Source organism: Protopterus annectens, chromosome 4.part0 (assembly GCF_019279795.1).
Source record: "Protopterus annectens isolate FY-2018-M chromosome 4.part0, PAN1.0, whole genome shotgun sequence".
In the NCBI taxonomy this organism is placed as follows: Eukaryota; Metazoa; Chordata; order Ceratodontiformes; family Protopteridae; genus Protopterus; species Protopterus annectens.
In genome coordinates this window covers 1,054,471,238-1,054,488,104 of record NC_056733.1, presented here as the reverse complement: position 1 = coordinate 1,054,488,104, position 16,867 = coordinate 1,054,471,238, and positions in this window count along the sequence as shown.

Below are 16,867 nucleotides of genomic sequence, written 5' to 3'. Positions count from 1 at the left end.
TAAAACTTTGCCCTTGAAACTCACATTCATTGAAACAGCATTGAAACCCACATTCAAAGAAAATACATTTTGCCAGTGGCAGATAAAGATTAATTTTGGGCTGTTTTCGAATCATAGGCTCCTTGCATATGAAACATACATGTGCTCTTTGATACACCTTCCTCATTGTACTAAAATTATATTCCTTGTACAATACAGTACACTTGTTACAGGGTGTTTTAAATTTGTTTTGAACATTTTTCCAGTAAGCAATGAAACAAACCATATGCACCCATAATGGCAAAACTGCCCAGTTGAGAACATTTATCATAAAAAGTCTACTCAGACTTCCACAGTCCACCATTATTAGTAAATATACACAATTCTACAGTCCACCATTATTAGTAAATATGCACAATTCCACAGTCCACCATTATCAGTAAATATGCACAATTCTACAGTCCACCTTTATCAGTAAATATGCACAATTCTACAGTCCATTATCAGTAAATATGCACAATCTCTGAAGTCAGTCATCTAAATAATTCCACATTAAAGAAATCTGTAACTAATGAAGCGGTTGCTGCTAGCAATCACCTTTATATTTCATGGTTTCATCAAAAAATAAAGTGTCTGTTGCCCTCAGGAATAAATTGCCTATATTACATTAAAAAAATGATAAGCTAGTAATAATATTGCAAGAGGAAATGGATGGCAAACTGATAACGAACTCATAGTTAGTATCTTCACCAAGGAGAACATTCTCAGTATGGCAGCATCCACCCCTTGTGGGAGTAGAACCCACAACCTTCTGCATCAAAAGCAAGTACACAACCTGTTGTGCTATAGTATTAACTTGGCAAAGCACTAAACTTCTATTCCCCTGCAGCTCTCAGTTCCTTGTAAAATCTACTCAATACTCAATTGCATCTCAATTTCGCAGCTCAAGAAAACTGGAAAAAGCCAAAATGTATTGGTGGGGGGGGGGGATCAAAAGCCCAAAAACAGGGACACATTAAACATTGCTTGTATAATCTTGGAAAGTTGCTAGAATAAAATGTTATGTTGCCACCATATATTTTACTGCCAAGGTCCCTGAGCAAAAATCAGTCAGAGTAACATATCACTACGCCACATCAGCTGCTTTGTAAAAGAGAGGAAGACTGAAACTTAAATGGCTATCATTTAGTGAATTCAGTTCTCACCATAGCTGTCAACCTCTTAGTACAAAACACCTGGACAAACCCAGTAATGAGGGAATACAGCCCTCAAACATATTCAGTGAATTCAGTTCTTGCCATAGCTGTCAACCTTAGCACAAAAACCTGGACGAAGCCAATAATGCAGGAATACAGTCCCAAAAATAGGGACAGATTTAAAATATTCATCTTATAAACTTAGAAAATTGCTAAAAAAAAGGTTGTGCTACTATGTATTCTGAAGAACATGAAGTTGGAAATTCAAATGCCGGTCAATTTTACTGCGGACAGAACAAAAACAATTTTCAGCAGAGACGCAGGGATTAATACTGCAGACACGTCTTTGTAAAATGGCAGGGCACCAGAGCAAATCCACACAAATACAGGGAGGAGATGCAGACAGAAGCCACCCCAACCAAGAATCAAACCAGAAAACCTATAGCTGTGAGGCAACAGTCCGGCAGCCCAATGCCACGAGCCGCCCCTGACACACACACACACACACACACACGCACACAAACATCCACACTTGCCATGTCTGGGAATTAAACCCTACTGAACTACTACATCACACTATAGCATTATGCTGTCATAGGATACACCTTGGAGTTTACTGGACTACCCCTTAGCCAAAAGTGTATTTCAAAATGAATGACATCAGCAGGCTAACAAAGAAGGGCAATGGAGGTTGTATTGATTGTGAATGGCCTCAAAAGCAATGCTCCCTACGCAGACAAACAAACACACAAACATCCACACTTGCCATGTCTGGGAAAAGCACCCCTACTGAACTACTACAGCACACTACCGCACTTCACTGTTATAGGACACACCAAAGAGATTACTGGGCTACTCCTTCCCCACAAGTGTATTTCAAAGGGAATTACATCAGCAGGCTTGTCAAAGTAGGGCACTGGAGGTTGTAGTGACTGTGAATGGCCTCAAAAGCATTGTTCCCTACACAGGCAAATAGATACACAAACATCCACACTTGCCATGTCTGGGAATAGAACTCCTACCTACCTAGTTTTTCACACTACAGCATTACGGAGTTATAGGACATGCCACTGAGATTACCAGGTGACTCATTTTCCAAAGGTGTATTTTAAACTGAATGACATCAGCAGGCATGGAAAAGTAGGGCATTTGAATTGTAGTGAGTGTGACTAGCCTAAAAAGCATTGGTTCCTACACAGACAAACACTTGCCACATCCAGGATTAGAACTCCTACCTAACTAGTTTATCACACTACAGCATTACACAGTTATAGGACACACCACAGAGATTACTGGGTTATTTCTAACCCAAAGGTGTATTTCAAAGTGAATGACATCAGCAGGTATGGCAACATAGGGCATTTGAATTGTAGTGAGTGTGACTAGCTTAGAAAGCATTACTCCCTACACAGACACACACAGTTACATATCTGAGATTAGAATTCCTACCTAATTAGTTTATCACACTACAGCATTATGCAGTTATAGGATGCACCACAGAGATTACTGGATTAGCTCTTCCCCAAAAGTGTATTTCAAAGTGACTGACAACAGCAGGCTTGCCATAGTGGGCTATGGGGAGGGCAGTGTGTGTGCATGGGCCATAACCCATTCATCTAAAGGCAGAAACACTACCCTCAGGCACACACATGTTTATATTCCACAGGTACGTGTATACAACTGCTAGATGACTACTGCCTTGTACAATCATGTTGCACAGTTAGCACTAGCACCACAGAGTTAATAATGCTGATGGATTCCAGAGGCAAATGTCTATGGTGAGTGACATTTACACATCATGTGGTTGTAGCCATTTGGCTGTGTGCTGGGTGGGACAGGCATCATGATGGAAGGCTCCTTGTCACTGTCACTCTCTTCCATACATCTATGTATGTGTACTTTTGGAATATTATAGTGTGATGTCCTTGGATATATGTGTGTATCCCTATCCAATGTGTGTGCAAAGCATGACTGGTGCATACTGAGGAGTGTATGCACTAACATCTGCAACTATCAGATATGTATGGTCCACTGTTGTTTGCAGACATGGGCTTCATTTCTTTAAGTGTGTGAGCATGCCCAGTATGACCTTTCAGCATTTTGTTGTCTGACATTGCCTTCATTTCTATAAGTGTGGGAGCATGCCCAGTATGCCCTTCTGTATTGAATGTGTGGATCCATTCAAGGTAGATTGTACTCCAGTGCAGACTTTTGTGTTCTACACCTACAGCTAGCAAACTGTTTCTGCAGGATATTTGTAGCTCAGTTGACAATATGGGGTCAGACTGGACAAGGGATAGTGGGTACTGTAGGTAATTGTGTCTGTGCTGCTTCTGCTACATGGTCCTGGTGTTAGCTGAGATATTCAGACATGTGTACTGTTATGCACTGTGATGTTTTATGTCATCAAGTACTGTTAGGTAGACAGTGTTGCTCACAGTGATGTCCTGGGGAACACAGGGTAAATGCAGCTCTGTCCAGTATTGTGGTCATATGCCTACATATTCCTGCAAACTAATGCCATTCTGGAGGGGGAGCTGCAGACACTTGCTGCTGGGTCTATGTAACTGGTTCAGCACCTTGGTACAGTGGTGGCAGAGGATCCAATACTTGTACATCCAACAACGTGACAGTATGGCCTTATCTTGCTGTGGCAATATTTCGCAGCTGTGCAGAATCACACAGGTTACCCAGAGGGTTGACAAAATAGTGATTTTGGTTAGAATGCTTATTTCAGGTTATTTTTTATATTTTCTGCTGGATACCATGTGCGCGCCACAGCGCTATGCTTAAACAGCCGAAATTGGCTAAAAAATGTATTTTTTTATTTTTGAAACTATTTTCCTTGCCAATGGCCATATATTGGCATGGTTTCCCATCATATACACACTTTATTTGAAGCTGTCATGGCTTTGTTTTTGTTTTTTGTTTTGATGTTTGCAGTTACAAACCAAGTACATTTCCCCACAGATCTACTACTGGCGGCTGGCAGGTAACTTATTCCTGGATTGCACGGCAACCATATTGCCTCCAGGAGCTCCTGCACTGTTCCTGCTTGCTGAATCTGGGGGAATGCACCAGGCTGAGTCTAAAAATGGTCTTCACTGCCATACCCCAATTAACAAATATAAATAAGTTCAAGGGGTAAACACTGTGTGTATCTGTGGACCCTCAATGGGTCTCCAGCTGCACAAAATCACTGAAAAGGTACAGATGCTTTGGCTTCAGAATTCTATAGGAGACAGAGTTCTTCAGACTCTTAATCAACATGAATATGCAGAGAAATTCATTGAACACCTGAAAAGAAAGTGGAATGGACATTCTTCAAATGAAGAGCTGGGGGGGGGTGGAGCACCAGTGTGCAGAACAGATCTGGGCATTATAAAAGGCAGCTACACCATTGTTTATGGTTAAGAATGCCCCATAGCTCTCAATTTCTTAACTCTAGAATCAAGAACAGGGCCAAAAACAGTCTGTGACAAAAGTCCCAAATAGTGACAGTTTTAATATTAATGCAACTCATTTTAAATCTTGATTGAATAAGATAGCTTTAATTAACATTTATTTTCTGAAGAACAACATATCTGACATTAGCAACTTTTATTATTTGTTGACTGTATATTAAACCATTTATCAAAAAAAAAATAAGAGGATTACATCAAATTCTGTGCTAGAATCACTGACATCCCTAAAAGTTAGGCAAAGTTAAGAGATTATATTTACTTAGCATATCTTATTAAAGCATTAGTGACACAACATTTTCAGGGAAATAAGCCCTCACTGTTGAAATAATTCAGACAATGGGCTAATTGTACACTAATTCCCAATTGGACAATTAATGTTCTTCAACAATATTTTAATGGACAGATATTTTTTGGTGAAAAACAAGTCTGCTGATTCAAAGCAGCATAGTATGTTGTGAATCTCTCTGCTGTAAAACTTGGATAGGAAAAAAAAGGAAAGGAACTTCACTTGCTTGTGCTTTCTAAACAGAACTTTTCTGTTAAGTGAGTGTAAAAAATAACAGGACTGGGGTTGTTCAAACTGAAGAAAGACTGTTTCCTCCCTCATTATGGCTGATCTGTGCTTGAATAATCCACTACAAGACTTCAAAGCATCAGTTACTTACTGGCAGAGGTTTTTACTGAGGGAAGAAGAACTGGAAACAACAACCAGTTAATGGGAAAAATGGAAAAATATGCACATACATAAGAAATCAAAAAGCAGCCGACTATGAAATGGAAGTTAATTACTCCCACTTCTAATGATCTAAACCCACTTCTAATGATCTAAACTCACTTGTAATGATCTAAACCCACTTCAAACAATTTAAGCAAATCATTATAAAACCAAGCTAGTGGCACAGATAGAAAAATATTTCCTTATTATTGTGACTACAGCAGAAAGACGGTACACTGAAAATCACGACTGGTGTAACCATACTGGCAACAGAGTTTACAAAAGGGGTAAGGCTTATAAATCATAGGAGTTACAGACCTTGGTGTAAGCAACTGGGTTAAACTATGATCATATACAAGTTAATATGGAAAAGAAAATGCACTGTGGGTCACACTACAATTAGGAAACCACAGACGGTTTGTATACAGAATTTCTCCTTAAGGAGTGAAAAAAGATAGAAAAGTGATGTACCACATTCTTAGAATGACAGCAGAAGCTATCAATGTTCTTGCAGAGTTTTAGTAAATTTGATATAAACTGGAAGGTCTTGCCCCGGGATTCTCTATACCTTGCATGGCATGCAAGATCGATGCAGAAGCTCTAGCAGGCAATATGTATGCTGTGCGATCCAGGAACAGCTTGCAGGGGCATGTATGAGTGCTCCTTCATAGGTTCATAGGTTAGTACTAAGCTAACTGACCTTGCGAGCCATTTTAGGCCTAGCCAATTATCCCTTGTGAGACTCAAACCCTGCACCTTGTGTTTGTAAGGCAAACACCTTAACCATTAGGCCACCTGCCAACCCCCCCTGCACTAATCCTGCATGGACTAAGCCCCTGTATACAAATCACCCCATTTGCAGGAGAAATCTATGCAAATTAGGTGATTTTGCAATCCAGGAAACTTGCAACCGACGGTGCAGGACGCAATCTGCAGAAATGTATTCAGTTAGTAACCGAGTACATTTCTGCAAAATCCAAAACAGAGCTGTGACATCTCCAAATAAAGGCTACATATCTTGTAGTAAGCATGCCAATGGTCAAGTATAAGGCCATTGGCATTGCAAACAGTGAAAAAAATACAAAAATCAATTTTTATTTTTTTTAGCCAATCTCGGCTGGTAAAGCTTAGGGCAGTGGCGCGCAAATGGGATTGGGGGAAAATAACAAGATAAACCTAAATTAAGCATTCTAACTAAAATCAGTATTCTGCCATGCAAGTCAATGGCAGGCAGAAGACAACATGGCCAGTGAGTAGGGGTTGCTAAAGGGGGAGGCTCAGTGTGAGACATGTAACTATGCATTAGCAGGCAATCGTATGCAAATGAGGGGAATGATAGTGAATCCCAGTTTTCACCAGCATGTGAGTCAGGTCCCAACAGTGTAAGAGTAAGAGTAGGAATAGCTTGGTGCAAGTCTAGGAGTTAGGTGACATCATGCGAGTGTGTGTCAGGCATACTGTAAGTGGATTGGAGCCCTGTGACTTGGGTTTGCTCCTAGCTTAGCACAGCTAAGCTAGGGGATGTGTCTAAACCTGCATAGCACTCTTTACATTGCCTAAGTGTGTGTGGGCGCCGCGCACTGGGTTTTAAAGGCAGAAAAAATATGTTAAACTAGGAATTAGCAGCAGTGTGCACATTTGTGCACTCTGCACGGTGTGCCCCTGGGCTTAAACAGAAAGGCAATGGGAAGGGAAAACAGCAGTAGGAAGGTAATCAAGGAGAACTAGCATAGCTGGCAAGTGAAATGTATCAGAATCAGCTAATTACACAGGCAGCAGACCAGCCCAGCCCAGAACACTACTATAAACTATGCAAACACCTTCCGCTCTGTTTTTTCCCACACTCTACACCACCAGTGTAAACACACGGGGAAAATTTAACACTCACAACAGCAAAATTATAGGGGCTGCAATAGCTATTATACAACAACTTGTGGAAGAGGCTGAGGGTGGTGAGGATGTGAATGCTGTTGACCAACCCACAGTGAGGAGACAGAGAAGAGTGTACAGACCCAGGTAACTTACCAGGTGCTACATGAGCTGGAGATAGTGGAGCTATATAGGATGGACAGGGACCTCCTACAGCAAATTGTTGAGCTGTGCTGGCCACGCTTGACACACAGAACTAACAGAGGGGAACCCATCCCAGTGGATACCAAGGTATGTGTAGGCATACAAATACTAGCTACAGGTACCTTCCAAAGGCCAACTGGAGATATGATGGGGATTTCACAGGCATCAGCATCCAGGGTACTCCACCAGTTCCTGGATGCCATGTCAGCATATGTCGGTGAGCATGTATATTTCCCCAACACCCATGAGGCATTGGCCAGCAATATGCAACTGTTCCACAAAATAGCAGAATACCCCAAGGTAGTGGGTACTATAGACTGCACACACATATGCATCAAAGTACCACCTGGTGAGCGGGGTAGGGTCTACATCAACCTCAAGGGCTTCCCCTCCATCAACTGCCAGCTCATGTGCGAAGCCCAGGGCATAATAATGAATGTGTGTGCTGGCTGTGCTGGAAGCTATCATGATTCCCACATCTGGTATCTGACACAGCTGTACCAGAGATTTGCCAATGGGGACATCCCTGATGGTCACCTAGTGGGGGATGCTGGATATGCACTGGAGCTGTGGCTGATGACACCCATCAGAAATGCACACACACCCGAACAAGAACTCCATAATGAGGCAAACGCACAGACCAGAATTATAGCAGAGCATGTGTTTGGGATGCTCAAGTCACGGTTCCAGTGCCTGGACACATCCGGTGGAGCCTTGCAGTACTCACCAGCTACATGTACCCAAATTGTCCTTGTATGTGCCATGCTACATAATATGATCCTGTGGAAACAGCTGCAGCAGAAAGAGCACGGGGCAGGGCCACACAGCCCCCCACCATTGCCAAGGCCTCCACAGGCACAGAGTGACTCAGAGGAACAACTTGAGCCTGCCTCAGTAGGCAGAATTAGGCATGCCCAGTACGCCCTGGCCTTGGCAAAGAGGCAATGCATACCACATACACTGACACAGGAAGGACCCAGGGAATAGCACCTCTCTCTGACTCTCGCATACAGTAAAATGGATGCCAAACATTACACTACCTGTGCTTCACCATGTGTAGGGAGTGTACTACATGCATCCGACAGAGGCAGCCCTGCAGCACCACCCTCAATACAGGGAAACCCACAAGGTAAGTGACTCACATATGCCAGTCTGAGGGTTCACATGCCCAACAACAGTCACAGCCAGAAGGACAGGTGTAGACCAACACAAACAAAGGCTGTGCTATGAGCTCTGAATGAGGCCTATGGGTATCCTCCCCCCCAGGCCTACACAGACAGACTACAGCAGGTCAGGCAGTGGGCTGTCAGTTCTGAAGGGTAGGAAGTCAGAAACTAATATGTAGGTAAATAAAAGCTAAGATCTGTAGTACACTGGTATGCCTCTAGTCAGCATGATAGGTAAGAATGAAATGGAGTACCCGGCATACCAGTACAGTCCTAGCAAATGTGTACTTGTGTCACGTGTGCCCCCCCATCCTACGTATTAATGTATGAACAGTCAGGTGTGCCCCCAATCCTGTGTAGAAATGTAGAAATAGAAAAGTGTGCCCCCCATCCTACATAGTACTGTAATAAGTCAGGTGTGCCCCCCAATCCTGTGTAGAAATGTAGAAATAGTCAGGTGTGCCCCCCTATTCTACGTAGAAATGTAATAACAGTCAGGTGTGCCCCCCAATCCTGTGTAGAAATGTAGAAATAGATAGGTGTGCCCCCACCCTACATAGTAATGTAATAACAGTCAGGTGTGCCCCCAATCCTGTGTAGTAATGTAGAAATAGAAAGGTGTTCCCCCCATCCTACATAGTACTGTAATAACAGTCAGGTGTGCCCCTCCAATCCTGTGTAGAAATATAGAAATAGTCAGGTGTGCCCCCTATTCTACGTAGAAATGTAGTAACAGACAGGTGTGCCCCCCAATCCTGTGTAGAAATGTGGAAATAGTCAGGTGAGTCCCTCCCATCCTATGCAAAAATGTAGTAACAGTCAATGCCAAATGCTCAATGGATACCCTGCAGAAACAGCATGCTACCTGTCGGTGTACAACACAAAGGTCAACATTGCAGTACAAACTACCAGGACTCGATCCACACATTAAATACAGATGGGCATGCTGGGCATGCTCACACACTTAGAGAAATGAAGGCAATGTCAGTCAACATCATACTGAAAGGTCATACTGGGCATTCTCACACAAACTAGACACATGAAGGCCATGTCTGCAAACACCAGTTGACCAGACATATCTGGCAGTCTCAGTTGTTAGTGCAGACATTCGTCAGTATGCACCACTCATGACTTGCACACACAGTGGATAGGAATACAGACATATATGTAAGGACAACACACTATAATAAGCCAAAGGTAGACGTACATAGATGTGTGGAAGAGGGTGACTGTGACAAGGAGCCATCCAGACCTGTCCCACCCAGCATACAGCCAAAGGGCCCAATCACATGAGGTTCAGATGTCACTCACTGCAGATACTAGCCACCAGTATCTGTCTGCATTACAGACTATCTGGTGCACATGCTAGCTGTGCAACATGACTGTACAAGAAAGTAGTCATCTAGCAGCTGTATACACGTACCTGTGAAATATGACCCTGTGTGTGCCTGCATGTGGCGTGTCAACCTCTAGATGAATGGGTTATGGCCCATGCACACACACTGCCTTCCCCATAGCCCTACAATGACAAGCCCGCTGAGCTCATCCACTGTGAAATACACCTTTGGGAGAGCTGTAGCCCCGTAATCTCCGTGGCATGTCCCATAACTGCATGTTGCTGTAGTGTGATAAACTAGTTAGGTAGGAGTTCAAATTCCAGACATGGCAACTTTGTGTGCATGTCTGTCTGTGTCGAAAGCAATGCTTTTTAGGGTAGTCACACTCTCTACAATTGAAATGCTCTACTTTGGTAAGGCTGCTGATGTCATCCACCTAGAAATACATCTCTGGGAAGGTTGCAGTCCAGTAATCTCTGTAGCGCGTGCTATAACTGCATATTGTTATAGTGTGATAAAATAGTTAGATAGGAGTTCTAATCCCAGCCTTGGCAACTATGTGTATGTGTCTGACTTTCTGTCCCTGTCTGTGTAGAAAACATTGCTTTTTAGGGCAGTCACACTCCCTACAATTGAAATGCTCTACTTTAGGTAACACTGCTGATGTCATCCACCTAAAAATACATCTCTGGGAAAAGTGTAGCCCAATAATCTCCATAGCGCATGCCATAACTGTGTACTGCTGTAGTGTGATAAAATAATTAGGTAGGGGTTCATAGGTTCATTGGTTGGTACTAGGCTATCAGCCCTAGGGCCTATACAAGCCTAGCCATAACAATTCCCTGGATATTTATTTCCACAAAATATTTACTTCTCTGGACCCCTGTCTAGCAGGGCGACTGACATGATCGCCGGTGGGAATTTCCTATCTCCCATCCAATCATCAAGGTTCCTTTTGAAGAGGGCCAATGAGATGCTTTGCTTGACATGTATGGGCAGTCTATTCCAGAGTATGGGGAGTCTCTGGGTCAGGAACCTATCCCTCCAGCATGTTTTTTTCATTGTGATGACAAGGTTTAGATCCCTGGAGCGTGTGGCTCTGAGGGATTGGGATTTCTTTAAGTGGAGCATGTCCAACAGCTCAGGGTTTGACATGGCCTTGTATGTTAAGCAGAGGTCACCTCTGAGTAGATGATATGCCACAGAGTATAGCTGGAGTTTTATTAGACTGTCAGCAGGTTCTAATCCCAGCCTTGGCAAGTGTGTGTATGCATGTGTCTATCTGTTCCTGTCTGTGTAGAAAGCAATGCTATTAAGGATAGTCACACTCCCTACAATTTAAATGCTCTACTTTGGTAAGGCTGCTGATGTCATCCACCTAGAAGTACATCTCTGGGAAGGATGTAGCCCAGTAATCTCTGTAACGCATGTCATAATAGCGTACTGCTATAGTATGATAAAATAGGCAGGAGTTCTAATCCCAGACTTGGCGACTGTATGTGTGTTTGTCTCTGTCAGTATAGAGAGCAATGCTCTTTAGGGTAGTCACACTCTATACAATTAAAATGCTTCACTTTGGTAAGGCTGCTGATGTCATCCACATAGAAATACACCTCTGGGAAGGGTGGAGCCCAGTAATCTCCATAGCATGTCCTGTAACTGTGTACTACTGTAGTATGATAAATTAGTTAGGTAGGAGCTCTAATCCCAGACTTGGCAAATGTGTGTGTGTTTGCCTGTGTGTCTGTCTGACTCTGTGTAGAAAGCAATGCTTTTTAGGGTATCCACACTCCATACAATTCGAATGCCCTACTTTGGCAATCCTGCTGATGTCATCCAATGTGAAATACACCTCTAGGGAAGGAGCTCTCCAGTAATCCAAGTGATGCATCCTATAACAGCTCCATGTTGTAGTGTGATATAGACCTCTGTTAGGGATTCTATACCCACACATGTCGGTTGTGGATGTTTTGTGTGTGTGTGTGTGTCACAGTCTGTGTAGGGAGCAATGCATTTTAGCCTAGCCACACTCACTACAATTCAAATGCCCTACTTTGGCAATCCTGCTGATGTCATCCAATTGGGGGGTTGAGGGTTGGCATAATGGTTAAGGTTTTTGCTTTACAAACACAAGGTGCAATGTTTGATTCTCAAATGGGAAAATTGGCTAGACTTAAAATGGTCCACAAGGGCAGTTAGTCTAGTACTGACCTATGAACCTATGTGAAATACACCTTTAGGGAAGGAGTTCTCCAGTAATCCTTGTGGTGTATCATATAACAGCTCCATGCTGTAGTGTGATATAGACCTCTATTATGGGTTCAATACCCACACGTCAGTTGTGGATGTTTTGTGTGTGCGTCACTGTCTGTGTAGGGAGCAATGCATTTTAGCCTAGCCACACTCACTACAATTCGAATGTTCTACTTTGGCAATCATGCTGCTGTCATCCAGTGTGATATACACCTTTGGGGAAGGAGTACTCCAGTAATCTCTGTGGCACGTACTATAACTGTGTAGTGCTGTAGTGTAATAAACTAGTTAGGTAGGCATTCTAATCCCAGACATGACAGGTGTGTGTGTCTGTCTATGTGTTTGTAACTCGTATCCTGTGTGGAGGTGGGTGTGAGTGTGTGACACCTGGTCCCAATGTGAAGCAGGTTTTGCAAATTTCTTATATGGTGGTCCTAGTATATATCACAATGTCCACCATACAGGGATAACAGATGTGAACTAGCAGAGAGGCCAGGGTCCAAATCCATACCCATACATGTGACATCAAGGATAGGTAATCACAGTTAGCAACCTCAGCATTACCCAGAGCACACTTTCAACCCATGACTCATACACACACACACACACACACACACACACACACACACACACACACACACACACACACACACACACACACACACACACACACACACACACACTCACCTGCGTAGGCAACAGCCAATATGTGGGTAGTACACTGCATATTGGCCACTGATAGTAACTATGGAGTGATTGCAGTGGGCTACAGAGGGCATGGCACCCTATCCATCTGTCCAGTAGGCATGTACACCTTCCACATGTTCTCCACTGGACACCTACAACAGCTGTGGTGCCATCAAATATGACCCACAAAGGACATACCATGCCTGAAAACATGCCCTGCATGGACAGATGCCACTGACACCAGGGAATGCCATTAGCATGCTATCAATGTAGGTGCAGGATAAACCTGCTGTCCATTACCAGTTCTCACCACAGGTAGCCAAGACTGGCACATCTGCTGATAATCTGTGTACACAAAATGGGCCAGACACCCCATGTACAGCTCCACTTGTCACTGTACATGCATGTGGGAGGTGTGCACATCTCAGACACTGGCCATGTCAAGGACTAAGGAACACATACATGGCAAGTGATGCACAGCATTGGCCACATGCAATAGGCACCCAGGTGACTGGATGGGGGGATACAATACCCACCTGTGTGGGCAAATACAGAAACTACAGCCCTGAGCCACAATGCAGACCATTGCCATGTGGTCTGATTCCAAGCTATACCCATCACCTAGCCTTGTATAGCCATCTGGCACAGTTGACCATCACACACCCATGCAGAAATGCACCCATGCATGTCAGTGCTGGCACCCTGTGTGTTTGTGTGTGTGTTGTATGATGTGTATGATCACATCCACACTCACTACAACCCCCATTGTCATACTGAAGCATGCTGTCTAATGTCAGACACCTCCCCATAACCTTTGCCCATATAAACTTCTTATGACCCATGTGGTGCATGTGATACCTGCACAGTAATGTATTGTGGCAATCTCACTATTGATGGGTTGTAGTCCTGGCCCAACCAAGTGTGTCAATGTGTGTGCATCCCTGTGAGAGTGTGGCTGTGTTGACACTGGCACCTGTTCATGCGGACAGGCACATGTACTACACCTACTGTATAGCTACCATATCCCTGTTGCAGATGTCACTCACCATCACACATATGTTTTGAGGGCTCCATAACAGGTAACCTATGTGGCGCATCCAATAACTGCATAGAACTGTGATAGCACTACATAGCCATCAGGGGTTTGATACCTTGTGCTGGTAGGTGTGTCACACAAACATGCTTAAGTTTTATTCTCCCACCCCTCCCTGACTTGTCTTTGCCTCTGTCTGCCTCTCCCACTCCCTCACTGGTGGATGAGGAGACCTACACCTGCTTTGCTTAGGCAGCAGCATTTGTATTTTAAGTGATGCTCATGATCAGCTGATGGCCTCTGCATGGATTGCAGCCCTCCCCTAGCTGATTGAATGTGGAACAGCTGTGGTAACATTCCCATAGGCAATTGCATGAAAACACACTCCAGTATTTAGGAACATCATGTTGGTGTTGGGCCTTTTCATTCACTGTGAGCAGGAACTTGATCTGTTGTTTGGCAAACAGCATCTCAGATGGATTGGGAATTTACCTCTGACAACATACACTGTTGAAACAGGCCAACACACAGGAGAAGGATGTGCCTGATCTGACTACAGACTGTAACTGCTGCTATACTGCATTTGGATAATGTTGGTTTAACAGGGTGTGTGCGGATATGGCTGTTCTACATGTTTTAATACCTGCCATGTCAGTTCTATGTTTATGAGGACTCCCTATCTAATCTATAGGGTCATCTGCAGACTGGGCAGTGTATGGTGCCTTTGGTGTCATGTGTTACCTACAGACTATCTATCTGTGAACTGCAGAAGGTATTGTGAGGATTGCAGTCTGTAGATGGTGAGAGCCGTGGCAGTTACTGACTTCATATCCCTCATAGGACATATGTTGTGACAAACCCTGTTATAACAGTAAATGTATGGGGTTATCACAGCAACATGTCAATACTGGCCCTGTGTATGTGCTTCCAGCCACAACTCTGTCAACCTTTGTACATATGTCATGCATTAAGAGGTGCATATGTGCTGTACACCATAATTAGTGTCATCATATCTGATAACAAGCCAATGAGATAGACTGCTACACATGTTATGTACAGTAGGGGTTATATTTGATGACATAACTTGGACATTCTGTGCTTGTTTGTACAGTACTGAGGTCTGTGTACTTATGGTGAATGTCGACAGTGTGTGTATTGTTAATATGTACTTTGGACTGTGTACAGACTGTGGTAGATGTCATCGTTCTAGGTCCCATTCTATCTGATGTTACATGCTGCTCCACTGTATGTTATCGTATTGGCTTAAACGTTTGTAGAGCCATACACATACATGTCCCATACCATAGACAGGCATTAGACCACACTGTGTAGCAGCCCAGTATATGTAGTGTTAGTGTGTGAGTGGCACATATGAGGATGGTGTTGAACAGAAAGTCCATATACTGTAATATTATGCTAGCTTACCATATGTGGCTGTGGCTGTGTTCACATTGATTGTGGTTATGCACTTTCACTAACCTTGTGCTGTGACATGCCTGTAGAGCCTGCTATATATGCAAGTACATGTGCATTCCCCCATAGGAGATGTAGGCCAGTGTTGAGCCAGTCTGCCTGTAGCCTGCACAGTGCTTTATTACATGCCTAGCAGCTTAGTGTACTTACCCAGTGAGATGTCATGTCCAGATACTTGCCAGATGTACTGCTGCCGGGCCTCCCTTAACAGTCATGTATGTCAGACAGAGCAGTGGGATGATGTACAGATGTATGTCAATATCTAGTGGGTAGTATGTGACCATGGCACCTCTGTACCAGCAGTTATTATGTGTCAGGACAGACAGGGGTGTGTGAGTGCATAACCTATGGGGGAGAAAGTATACCAGTCGTTATGTGTTATACCCATCTACACGGCTGTTAACATCCATATTGTCAGGCTTGGTCCACATGTTCTGCACTAAAGGTTTCTGTGTATACCTCTGGACTGTCCAGAGTGTGTCAGAATGTCCACATATATTGGCCAATATCTCTGCTGTAGTCCACAGGAGCATTACGTGCTTGCAACGGTACTGTACTATGATGTCCTTAGGATGACTGTCAGTAGCCAGTGGCGCACATGTGAAAATCAGATGTGACCTCTCACACACACCATGTCTGTGATGACAATCCCTATTACAGTATCAATAGTCTACTAATATACCTGCTATACATACCTGACATCACCTTGCACTATAAAGTTGGGACTATAGCAGCTGAGGTAGGGCTACCTTCCATGTTCAGGACATATGGTGAAAATATATGTACATATGATTATCCAGATATCTATATAGATAATTGCACATGTACATATCGACATATATAGATGGGTATGTATATGTACATAGATATGCATATACACACCCAGATATATACATATACAGAGCATTATATGTCTACACATATACAGATAGTGATATATATGCACATATAGGTATACCATGCTGCCATTCCTGCCAGCAGTTCACTGCTGTTGTATCTCCCGCACATACGGTGGGGCTGGGGCCATATATGTGTGGGTCTCACCTACACAATACATGTGTGCCCATATGCAGTCCAGAGGCCAGTGTATGTAAAGTGGTATATGGCCCTGTATTATTGAGTCTAGGGTGGGATTGCACCATACATAACCTAGGCTGTTACAAAATGTGGGGGTATCAGGGGTGAACTGCCTTAAGGTATCTGGATGTACAGTACCATACATTTCACCTGCTTGACATTACTTACATAAAGTGTGTTACTGCAGGTCTACTGCCTCCTGCCATACAGACTGTTCTGTTTGTCAGTGTGCCTGTGATGGTGTCAGTTATGCCTTGTTATGTAACAGTTACATCCCATTTGGTCAACTGAAGTCTTTACCACCTAGTGATTGTGTACAGAGTGTAGATAGAAGCTGCTGACCTATACACCTGCATTACATGCTGTTGATTGTGTGGTATCCTGTGGCCCAGTCTGTCTTTACTATTGTACGAT